This window comes from Gracilinanus agilis, chromosome 1 (assembly GCF_016433145.1).
Source record: "Gracilinanus agilis isolate LMUSP501 chromosome 1, AgileGrace, whole genome shotgun sequence".
Lineage (NCBI taxonomy): Eukaryota > Metazoa > Chordata > Mammalia > Didelphimorphia > Didelphidae > Gracilinanus > Gracilinanus agilis.
In genome coordinates this window covers 75,173,712-75,185,255 of record NC_058130.1, presented here as the reverse complement: position 1 = coordinate 75,185,255, position 11,544 = coordinate 75,173,712, and the positions used below count along the sequence as shown (strand labels likewise).

At 35.5% G+C, this 11,544-nt stretch overlaps 1 pseudogene; it reads left to right on the top strand.

Moving 5' to 3' along the window:
* The window catches only part of LOC123247491, a 192,205-nt pseudogene extending 189,223 nt beyond the window's left edge, over nucleotides 1-2,982 (top strand).
* Nucleotides 2,983-11,544: the final 8,562 nt, after the last annotated feature.

Genomic DNA, 11,544 nt, shown 5'->3' with positions numbered 1-11,544 from the left:
ATATATATATATGTATATATATATATAGTGTATTGGCTCCTAGGTGGAAGAGTGGTAAGGGTGGGCAATGGGGGTCAAGTGACTTGGCCAGGGTCACACAGCTGGGAAGTGTCTGAGGCTGGATTTGAAACTAGGACCTCCCGTCTCTAGGCCTGGCTCTCAATCCACTGAGCTACCCAGCTGCCCCCTAGAATATATTATTAATGCAGTGTATTAAAAAGATACAAAAAATGGTGAGAAGGATAGTTCATATATATTTTATCATTTAATGTATTCTATGTGATTATATATATATACATATATATATTTGTATGTTTATAATATATAAACATATTTTCTTATCCATGTCTCATAAATGTATCATAGAGTGTGGTAAGCTTACAATGTTATATGGGCCCTTCCTTATTTTATATTGATATTTTGTGAATGCTAATGGAACATTTGGCTAGTCAATAAATTATAATGTGGTTTGCCATCATATTGTCACATTTTATTTTTATGTATTTTTCTAATGTCCTCCCTCAGCCAATCAAACAAAAAATATATATTAAGGGATACTATGTGTTCTAGGCATTAAGGAATCAAATACAAGAGTGACATATTGCCTGCCCTCAAGGACCCTCAAGAGGGACATCATGGGCTTAAGATGAGATATGGAGTCTGTTTTCCTTGTCTGTGCTCTGGACTTTAATCAGAAAGTGACATTGATTCCCTACAACCATGAACACCAGCATTACTCCTGGATCTAATATTCTTGCATCAGAGGATAAATAGAAATAGAAAGAATTCACCGATTAAATCCTGAAATAAATTCCAAAATTTAAACTCCCAGGAATAATGAAAATGAAATTCCAGAGCTCCCAGGTAAAGGAGAAAAATATTTAAAGCAGCCAGAAAGAAACAATTAAAATATTGTGTGACTAACATCAGGATCATACAAGACACAGCTTTCGTGTTCAAGGATCAGAAGGCTTATAATATGGTGCTGCAAAAAAGAAAAGTCTTAGAATTACAACTCACTTACTGGAACTAAATTCTGACTTCAGATATTTACTAGTTGTGTGACCATGAATAAGTTATTTAACCTGTTTGTCTAAATTCTTCAGTGGGACTGGAGCAGTTTTTGTATACTTGTAATCTTTAATTGATGATATTTAGATTAGTATCTATAAACAGCTATTCCATCACAAGCAGCTGATTCTTTGGCAAGGAGAGGGCTATAATCCTCTTGGGAAGGAAATAATTAATCTTATATTTGAGAGCATTCAAACATTGCCAGAACAATGTATAGGGCTGCAGGAATTCCTGATATTTCACACCTTTGGGGGCAACACAGGTTCAAGTTTCAGCTGTCTGCTGATGAAGAGACTTTCTGTTAACTATGGCAAAAAGTTCAAAGTGGAATTTGCCATCTACCCAGTCCCATAGGTATTCACAGCTGTGGTAGAGTACTACAATTCCATCTTAACTACCCACACAATATTGGAACACTCAAACTGTGCCTTCATGGTGGACAATGAGGCAATATTTGACATTTGCCATCAGAAATTGGGCATTGAGCACCCTCCCTGCACCAAACTCAACTGGCTCATTGGCTAGATCATTTGATCCACCATTGCTTTCCTGTGCTTTGATGGTGCTCTCAATGTAGTCCTCACAGATTTACAGATCAATATGGTGTCTTATTTCTGAATCTACCACATCGCAACAATCACCTAGTTGCCAATTGTTTTTGCTGAAAAGGCCTATCATAAACAGCTGACTGTAGCAGAGATCTCTGATGCCAGCTTTGAGTCTTCCAACTGGATGGTAAAGTGTGACCTATATTAAAATAAATACATTGCTTGTTTCATGCTGCACCAAGGTGATTTGCATAGGATTAGGGAAACTGTAAAATGACCAGGGTCAGTGACAATCAAGTCTCCCTAATCCCTGGTCTTTGGAGAAAGAAAGGTAGGCTTGAATAGAAGGGAGGAGCAGGAATTGTGGAGTACTTCTTCACCTCCCCCCTCCCTCTAAGCAGTTGGAAGATAGTTAACAGCTTGGTAATGGAGGATAATATAATTTCTGGGCCAAGATGGTAAGTGGGGAAAGGCTAAACTCCTTATGATGATACCTTTCTCTGTATTATTTCCCCACAGGATAGAATAGGTGAAGCTTGATGTCTTAGAAGCTCACTGGCTCAGAGGTTAGGATCAACTTCAGAGCCACTAGTAAGAGGAACTTGGCTTATGGAGGATGTGAGCATTTCCCCAAATTATTTGTATCCAGACACTGTTCCTAGATGATAAGGGTTTAATGATATCAGGGAATGGGAAAGAGGAAAATGGCTTAATTTTAATTTTAAATTTAAGATTTAAGATAAGGAGCAACTACCTAAAACTGCTATGTCAAATAAGCAGCCCCACCCCACAAAGGGGGAAATGTATCTTAAATGACTGATCTCTTACCTAAGCCTCTAAATATTCTTCTTTCTAAACCTAGATAGCTAAACTAAGGTAGACTGTGGTATTGCTTGAAGGTCTAACAAAAGTAAAACAGCTTTGGCTCTCAGAGACTTAATAGCTCCAGCAGCTACATAGATTGCCCCTCTGCTCAGATCCAAGAGCAAAGAGTCAGCACCAGGATCAGAACCAGAACCCTACAAGAAAGGTGACCTGGTTTTTTATACCAGGACTCCAACTGCCTTTAACTGCCCCCTCTCTTAGAGTTCTGGAGGGCACTATGGAATTCTGTGATGTACTTGAACCCCTTTCAGCAATATGGATTCCACATATGGTACTCAAAGATACCAATGCCACCTTTGCCACAAACAAGTCCAGATGAACCATTCAGTTCATAGACTAGTGTCTTACTGGCTTCAGGGTTGGTATAAATTATCAGTCCCAAACTGGCATTTACAATAAACCCTTACATAGCTTAACTAAGATACTTCTAGGGTTAAGGAGAAGAGACCAGAAGCAAGAAACAATAATTTATTAAAGTAAAAGAAGTTAGGGACACAGGTAAACAGCGATTTCCTTAACTGGAGTTAACTATGAACCAGAAACAAGGGAAATGGATCACTACACTAAAACCCTAACACTAACTAGATTCAAGCAGGATGGGATCTCACTCCTTGGGTCATTGTCCCTCCAGCAGTGATCTCAGCTGTCCTAAGGCCCCAGATGAAAACCAGCCAGTAATTCCAAAAGGGTCTCCAACCAAGAGCTGATCCATTAATGGAAGTCCACATTCCAAACTGCAAACCAAGCTCCAGACCACACAGTAGATGGGAGGGTCCTTGAGGAGTACAAAACACCTGCTTCTTCTCTAGTGGCAGCAACCAACAGACTCAGATCCTTGAGTCTCATCTACAGAGTTACAAGGCTCCCAGAATTTTCAGCTCATCCATCCTACTTTGCACAACTTTTTTCTGTCTATATTTAAAAATGCTATTTCCTTATTACAGTACCTCATACCTATCCAACTGGCTAATATGACAGATAAGAAAAACAAGGAATGTTAGAGGAAATATGGAAAAACTTGGATATTAATTCATTCTTGGTAGAGTTGTAAACTGATCCAATCATTATTTTAAAAAAAAACCCTTATCTTCCGTCTTGGAGTCAATACTGTGTATTGGCTCCAAGGCAAAAGAGTGGTAAGGGTAGGCAATGGGGGTCAAGTGACTTGCCCAAGGTAACACAGCTGGGAAGTGTCTGAGGCTAGACTTGAACCTAGGACGTCCAGTCTCTAGGCCTGGCTCTCAATTGAGCTACCCACCTTCCCCCTCTAATCATTCTTAAAAACAATTTGGAACTATATTCAAAGAGTTATAAAACTGTGCATACCCTTTCACCCAGCAATACCACTACTAGGTCTTCATCCCAACAAGATCAAACAAAAAGAAAAAAACATCTATAAGCACAAGTATATTTCTAGCAGCTCTTTGTGGTGGTAAAGAATTTGAACTTGATAAAATGCCTACAAATTAGAGAAAGGCTAAACAAGTTGTACTATGTGATTGTGATGATGTATTATTGTCCTATAAGAAATGGAAAAGCAGGATGCTTTTAGAAAAAGCTGAGAAGATGAATCAACTGATACAAATTAAAATGTACATTATCTGGGCAACATTGTACACCATAGTGGCAATATTGAATAAGTATACACCATGATCAAATTAACTATTCTCAGGTATACAATAATTCAAAACAAATCTGAAGGATTTATAATGAAAAATGTTATCCAAATCTAGAAAATAAAAAGTGATAGAATCTGAATATAGATTGAAGTATTTTTAATTAATTATTTTTGTATGCTTTGCTTTGCTTTACTTTTTATTTGGTCTATGTTTTCTTTTACAATATAGATAATAAGGAAATATTTTTCCTGACTACACATGTATAATATGTATTAAATTGCTTACCTTCTCAAAGAGAGGGAAGAAAAAAGAGAGAGGTAAATAATTTGGAACTAAATTATATAATATCTGTTAAAATTTTTTGTTTATATGTAATTGAGACAAAATGAAATAAATATGCAAATAGAGAATAAATTAAAGCGAGATTATTTTTCATTTGAGATTTAAAGAGTAAGTCTTTGTAAGATTTTTTGAGGTCCTGAGCCACTGTGAAAGTTTAGCAAAGCATATGAGTTGCATTTTGAAATCATGTTTTCAAATGTATATGAAGAAATCCATAGGATTTCCAACAGAATCCAATTATATTGATTAGAGTTACCAAAATTTACTTTTAAAAGCAATTTATAGGACTTAAGTTAATGACCACTGCTATGAAATTTTAAACAAAATATCATGATTTAAATTCATAATTATTCATAAGTACCATGCTTTATATCCTATTCCCATAGGAATGAAATTTCCTTATTTTTGTGGGATAAAATGATTATTCATTCATAATTATGGAAAAAATTATTATTTCATAGTTATAATCAGTGGACTCTTTACAATAGGGAAAATTAAATTAATAAGATGAGCTTCAAATTTACTGAGCAACAGAGAGGCCATTGAAGCTAGTGAGATCTGACTAAGAACTCAGTTGCTTCATTCATTCCTCTACTTCTGGGATTGTCAATGTGATCCCTGAACATTTGGTCCTCAAAAGTAAAGAGTATAAATAGCAACAAGAATACTTTCTTTATGTGTCTGGACTGGAAAGCTGCCATATGTAAGAGGTATTACTCTCTTCTGCTATGCCCTGAATTAAATAACATGAAACAATTTATGGACATTATATAGGAATACACAGAGAAATGATGTAAGGAAAAGCTTCTCACCACTTAGAATTGCTCCAAAGGCAATGAATTGTCTTAAGGTAAAGTGGCTTCACTGAATTTTTTTAAAGCAAATATCTTTTATTCAAAGAAAGGCTTCCTTGACAGTTGGGGATCTGCCATCATACTCTTTAAGGACCTTTCTCTTAAGAAACTGATTCTCTGAAGGCTGGAGGGAACTAGATGGAATGACAGTTATAAAATATTTCCTGGAGGCAGTGACTGCTTTTTGTGAGGTAATTTATCTGATTAAAACAGAAACCCAACACCTTAGATATCAGAATTAATGTTTAAAAAGGGAATTGTGGGAAAGTCATAAAATGGTGGAGAATATTTGGAGGAAGCTATATGGTAAAGTGGATAGAAAGTTGGCTTGAAACAAGGAAGATCTGCCTGTGAAAGAGTATAATTCTTGGCAAGTCATGCAACTTCTCCATGATTTAGGACATTCTATAAGAGTATCAACTGGAAAGAGGGGACTGACTTGCATTGATTGAGAAAGTATGCTCTCCTGAGAATGCCTTTATAGCAATGAAATCTCAGTTCCAATTCCTTTCCTATCCGTGGAATTAAAAATCTCTATTTCCATAGTTTTTATTTTTTTGTTTTTTATTAAAATAAGTTTTTATTGATGTTTTTGTTTTTTAGTTTATTCCTTTGGCCCATTATCATTCCCTTCAACAATCTCAATTAAGAAAAAATATTTTAAAGACAAAAAAGAGGAAAAAACAACAGTATTGATCAGTGCATTAAAAAAGTATGAAAATGTGTACATTCTTGTGAACCTCCCACTTTTGCAAAGGGGTGGCATAAAAGTGTTTTCTCCTTTCCAATCTTTAAAGTCATGTTTTGTCCTTCATAATTTAGCAACATTCATTTTTGTTCTATGTACATATCTTTGGTTTTTCCCATTTTCATTGCTGTTGTCATTTTGATTTTAATTTTTTTTAATATTTTATTTTTTTAGAAAAATTTTCAATGATTACATGATTCTTGTTTTACTTCCCCCTTCACTACCATCTCCACATCCAACACATATTTCTACTGGTTTTAACATGTGTGATCAATCAAGACTCATTTACATATTATTGATAGTTGCATTGGTGTGGTTCTTTTGAGTCTACATCCACAAACATGTCTGCATCAACTCATGTGTTCAAGCAGTTGTTTTTCTTCTGTGTTTCCACTCCTACAGTTCTTCCTCTGAATGTGAGTAGCGATCTTTACCATAAGTCCCTCAGCATTGTCCTGGGTCATTGCTTTTCTGCCAGTACAGAAGTCCATTACATTCAATTTTACCACAGTGTATCAGTCTCTGTGTACAATGTTCTTCTGGCTCTGCTCCTTTCACTCTGCATCAATTCCTGGAGGTCTTTCCAGTTCACATGGAATCATTCCAGTTTATTATTCCTTTGAGCTCAATAGTATTCCATCACCATCATATACCACAATTTGTTCAGCCATTCCCCAATTGAAGGGCATACCCTCATTTGCCAGTTTTTTGCCACTAAAAAAAAGTGTGGCTATAAATATTTTTGTACAAGTCTGTTTATTTATGATCTCTTTGGGGTACATACCCAACAATGGTATGGATGGATCAAAGGGCAGGCATTCTTTTATAGCCCGTTGAGCATAATTCCAAGTTGACATCCAGAATGGTTGGATCAGTTCACAACTCCACAAGCAATGCATTAATGGCCCAGTTTTGCCACATCCCTTCCAGCATTCATTACTCTCCCCTTCTTTCATTTTACCCAATCTGCTAGGTATGAGGTGATACCTCAGACTTGTTTTGATTTGCATTTCTCTAATTATTAGAGATTTAGAACACTTTCTCATGTGCTTCTTGATACTTTTTATTTCTTTATCTGAAAATTGCCTATTCATGTCCCTTGCCCATTTATCAATTGGGGAATAGCTTGATTTTTCATACAGTTGGTTGAACTCCCTGTATATTTGAGTAATTAGACTCCTGTCAGAGTTTTTTGTTATAAAGATTTTTTCCCCAATTTGTTGTTTCCCTTCTGATTTTGGCTACATTGTTTTTGTTTGTACAAAAACTTTTTATTTGATATAATCAAAATCATTTATTTTACATTTTATAATTTTCTCTAACTCTTACTTGGATTTAAAATATTTCCTTTCCCAGGGATCTGACAGGTAAACTACACTATGTTCACTTAACTTATTTATAGTTTCCCTCTTTATATTCAAGTCATTCACCCATTCTAAATTTATCTTCTTGTAGGTGTGAGATGTTGATCTAAACCTAATCTCTCCCATATTGTTTTCCAAATGTCCCAGCAGTTTTTGTGAAACAGTGGATTCTTGTCCCAAAATTGGGCTCTTTGGGTTTATCAAACTGTCTTGCTGACGTCACTTACCCCAAGTGATCCTTCCTTCTGTTTCTTAACCAATACCATACCGTTTTGATGACTGCTGCTTTATAGAACAGTTTAATATGTGGTACTGCTAGGCCACCTTCCTTCACTTTTTTTTATGATTTCCCTTTATATTCTTGATTATTTGTTATTCCAAATGAACTTTGTTATAGTTTTTCCTAATTCAGTAAAAAAGTTTTTTGGTACTTTGATAGGTATGGTGCTAAATAGGTAAATTAATTTGGGTAGAATGGTCATTTTTATTATGTTATCTCATCCTACCCATGAGCAATCAAACTTTTTCCAATTGTTTAGATCTAGTTTTAATTGTTTGGAAAGTGTTTTGTAGTTGTTTTCGTATAATTCCTGTTTGTTTTGGTAGATAGATTCCTAAGTATTTTATATTGTCTAGGGTGATTTTAAATGGTGTTTCTCTTTCTACCTCTTGCTGTTCTAATGTGTTGGGAATATATAGATATACTGATGATTTATGAGCATTTATTTTGTATCCTGCAACTTTGCTAAAGTTGTTGATTATTTCTATAAGCTTCTTAGTTGATTCTCTAGGATTTTTTAAGTAGTCCATCATATCATCTGCAAAGAGTGATAGCTTAGTCACCTCATTGCCTATTTTTATACCTTCAATTTCTTTTTCTTCTCTAATTACTACTGCTAGTGTTTCTATTACAATGTTAAAGAATAGATGAAATAATGGGCATCCTTGTTTCTCTCCTGATCTTATTGGAAATGCTTCCCCATTGCATATGCTTGTTGATGGATTTAGGTATATACTGTTTATTATTTTTAGGAAAGGTCCTTCTATTCCTATACTTTTCATGGTTTTAAATAGGAACGGATGTTGTATTTTGTCAAAGGTTTTTATTTTTGTAAATATTCATCTATATCTTCTTGCTTACTATATTTATTGCCATATAATTGGGCAAAATGGTTTTTAATGATTGACTTAATTTCCCCTTCATTTAAGGTGAGGTCTCCCATTTCATCTTTGATACTGTCAATTTGGTTTTCTTCTTTCCTTTTTTAATTAGATTAACTAGTACTTTGTCTCTTTTATCTGTTTTTCTCACTATACCAGCTTTTAGTCTTATTTATTAATTCAATAGTTCTTTTACTTTCGATTGTATTGATTTCTCCCTTGATTTTTATTATTTCTAATTTAGTTTTCATCTGGGGATTTTTAATTTGCTGACTTTCTAATTTTTAAGTTGCATGCCCAATTCATTAATCTCTTCCCTCCCTAATTTGTTAATATATGCTCTCAAAGATAAAAATTTCCCCCTGAGTACTTCCTTAGCTGCATCCCACAGAGTTTGGTGGGATGTCTCATCATTGTCATTCTCTTCAGTTTCTATGATTTCTTCTTACACTAGAGGGTTTTGGAGAATCGTATTATTTAATTTCTAATTAGTTTTTGATTTGCCTGTCCAGGTGCCCTTACTAATTATTATTTTTATTGCATTATGATCTGAGAAGGTTACATTTATTATTTCTGCTCTTTTGCATTTGTTTGGAATGTTTCTATGCCCTATTACATGGTTTATGAGCGAGTTCATCACATTCACATTAAGAGTTATAATTATCAGTTGTGTTTTCACCAACATTTTTGTATCCTCCCCTAGTTCTACCCCTTATTCTTACACTATTTCCTTTTAAATCAGTCATTTGCTTTAAGCCAGTAATACTTATCCCCTCATTTGATTAACTTCCCTTTCTACCCCCTCTCTTATTATTCACCTCTTTTTATTTTTAAAGGTCTAATCAATTCCCTCCCCTGTATTCTCCCCTCCCTTATTTGACCTCCCCATTCCTTTGCTCCCCTTGGTTTTTCCCTTTGACTTTCTCAGTAGGGTTAGATAGAAATATATATCCCAATGGATACAGCTACTCTTCCCTCTCAGGGTTAATTACACTGAGAGTAAAGTTTAAATATTACCTCTTAATGCTCTCTTCCTCTCCTTCTTATAATAGTATTCATCCCTTCCCCTTCCCATGCCCTCTTTGGGTGTAATAGAATATCCTATTGTTATTATTCATTCAAGTTTCTCTTGGTGTCCTCTACTATTCACCCCCCTCTTTCCCACCCACCCATATCATCTTAGACCATTTAGTATTCCAACCTCTCCCTATGAATAATTCCTCTAATTACTATAATAGTGAGTACTATAATAGTGAATAGAGTTCCTTATAGAGAATTATACATAACATTTCTCCACATAGGAATACAAATAATTACATCATATTGAAGCCCTTAAGGGAAAATTTAAAAAATAGGAGTTTTCTTTCTTTCTGCTTTGTTTCTTATTTACCTTTTCATGTTTCTCTTGATTTTTGTGGTTGGATATCAAATGTTCCATTTAGTCCTGGTCTTTTCTGTGCAAATACTTGGAAATCTTCTATCTTGTTGAATGCCCAAACTTTCCCCTTGAAGTATATAGTCAGTTTTGAAGGGTAGGTGATCCTTGGTTGTAGACCCAGTTCTCTTGCCTTTCTGAATATCATATTCCACACTTTATTACACTGAGAGTAAGGTCTTTTAGTGTGGAGGCTGCCAGATCCTGTGTGATCCTGATTGGTGCTCCTTGGTATATCTGAATTGTCTCTTTCTGGCTTCTTGTAAAATTTTTTTCTTTTACTTGGAAGTTCTTGAATTTGGCTAATATATTCCTTGGGGTTCTCTTTTCTGGGTCTAGTGTAGAGGGTGATCTTTGGATCTTTCAATTTCTATATTGCAATTTTGCTGAATAATTTCTTTTAGAATGGAGTCCAAATTTCTATTAATTTCTACTTTTTCAGGAAGACCAATGATTCTCAGATTGTCTCTTCTATACTGGTTTTCTTGGTCTGTCACTTTCTCATTCAGATATTTCATGTTTCTTTCTATTTTATCAGTCTTTTGACTTTGTTTTATTTGTTCTTGCTGTCTTGAAAAATCATTAGCTTTGGGGCAGCTGGGTAGCTCAGATTGAGAGCCAGGCCTAGAGACAGGAGGTCCTAGGTTCAAATCCGGCCTCAGACACTTCCCAGCTGTGTGACCCTGGGCAAGTCACTTGACCCCCATTTCCTACCCTTGCCAATCTTCCACCTATAAGTCAATACACAGAAGTTAAGGGTTTAAAATTTTAAAAAAAGAGAGAAATCATTAGCTTCTAATTGCTCAATTCTAGCCTTTAGGGACTCGTTTTTGGCTTTAATCTTTTGGTTTTCCTTTTCAGTTTGGTCATTTCTGGTCTTCAATTTATTTGCCTCACTTTCCAATTGTGAAAGTTTGCCTTTTAAACTGTTATTTTCTTGCCAGATTTTGGTTTCCAATTTGCTCACCATTTCATTTGATTTTGGGGCATCTTTCTTCAATTGGGAGTTTCTGTCTTTTAACCTCTTTATTTCCTTTTGAACTATTTCCCACTTCTCTCGCCAGTTCTCTTCCATCTTCCTTATTGTCTCAGATTTGAACTCTTCAATAGCTTGTGGCCAGTTTTCATTATTTTGGGAAGGTTTGGATATGATTACTTCTTTCTTCTCCTCTGCTGTTTGCTCTTTTGTCTGGATTTTATCTGTGTAAAAGTTGTCAAGTGTTACAGAGTTCTTCTTGATGATTTTTCTCCTTTGGGATTCTTGTCTCTGGCTTGCCATTGTTGGCCCTGTGCCCTCTCAAGTTTATCCTCACACTCAGGGTCTATCTACATTCTTTAGCCTCCTGAGTTCTCAGTTGTTCTCAGGGTCAAGCCTCCTGGTGGTCCCCTTAGTTGTTCCTCTGCCTGAGGCTCCTTTAACTGTCTCAGGGTGTTGCTTCCATAATTATGAACCCCTTTTTCACTGGATCCCCACTCAAGGTCTGCTCCTGCTCTCAGGATCTGAGTTCTTGCCT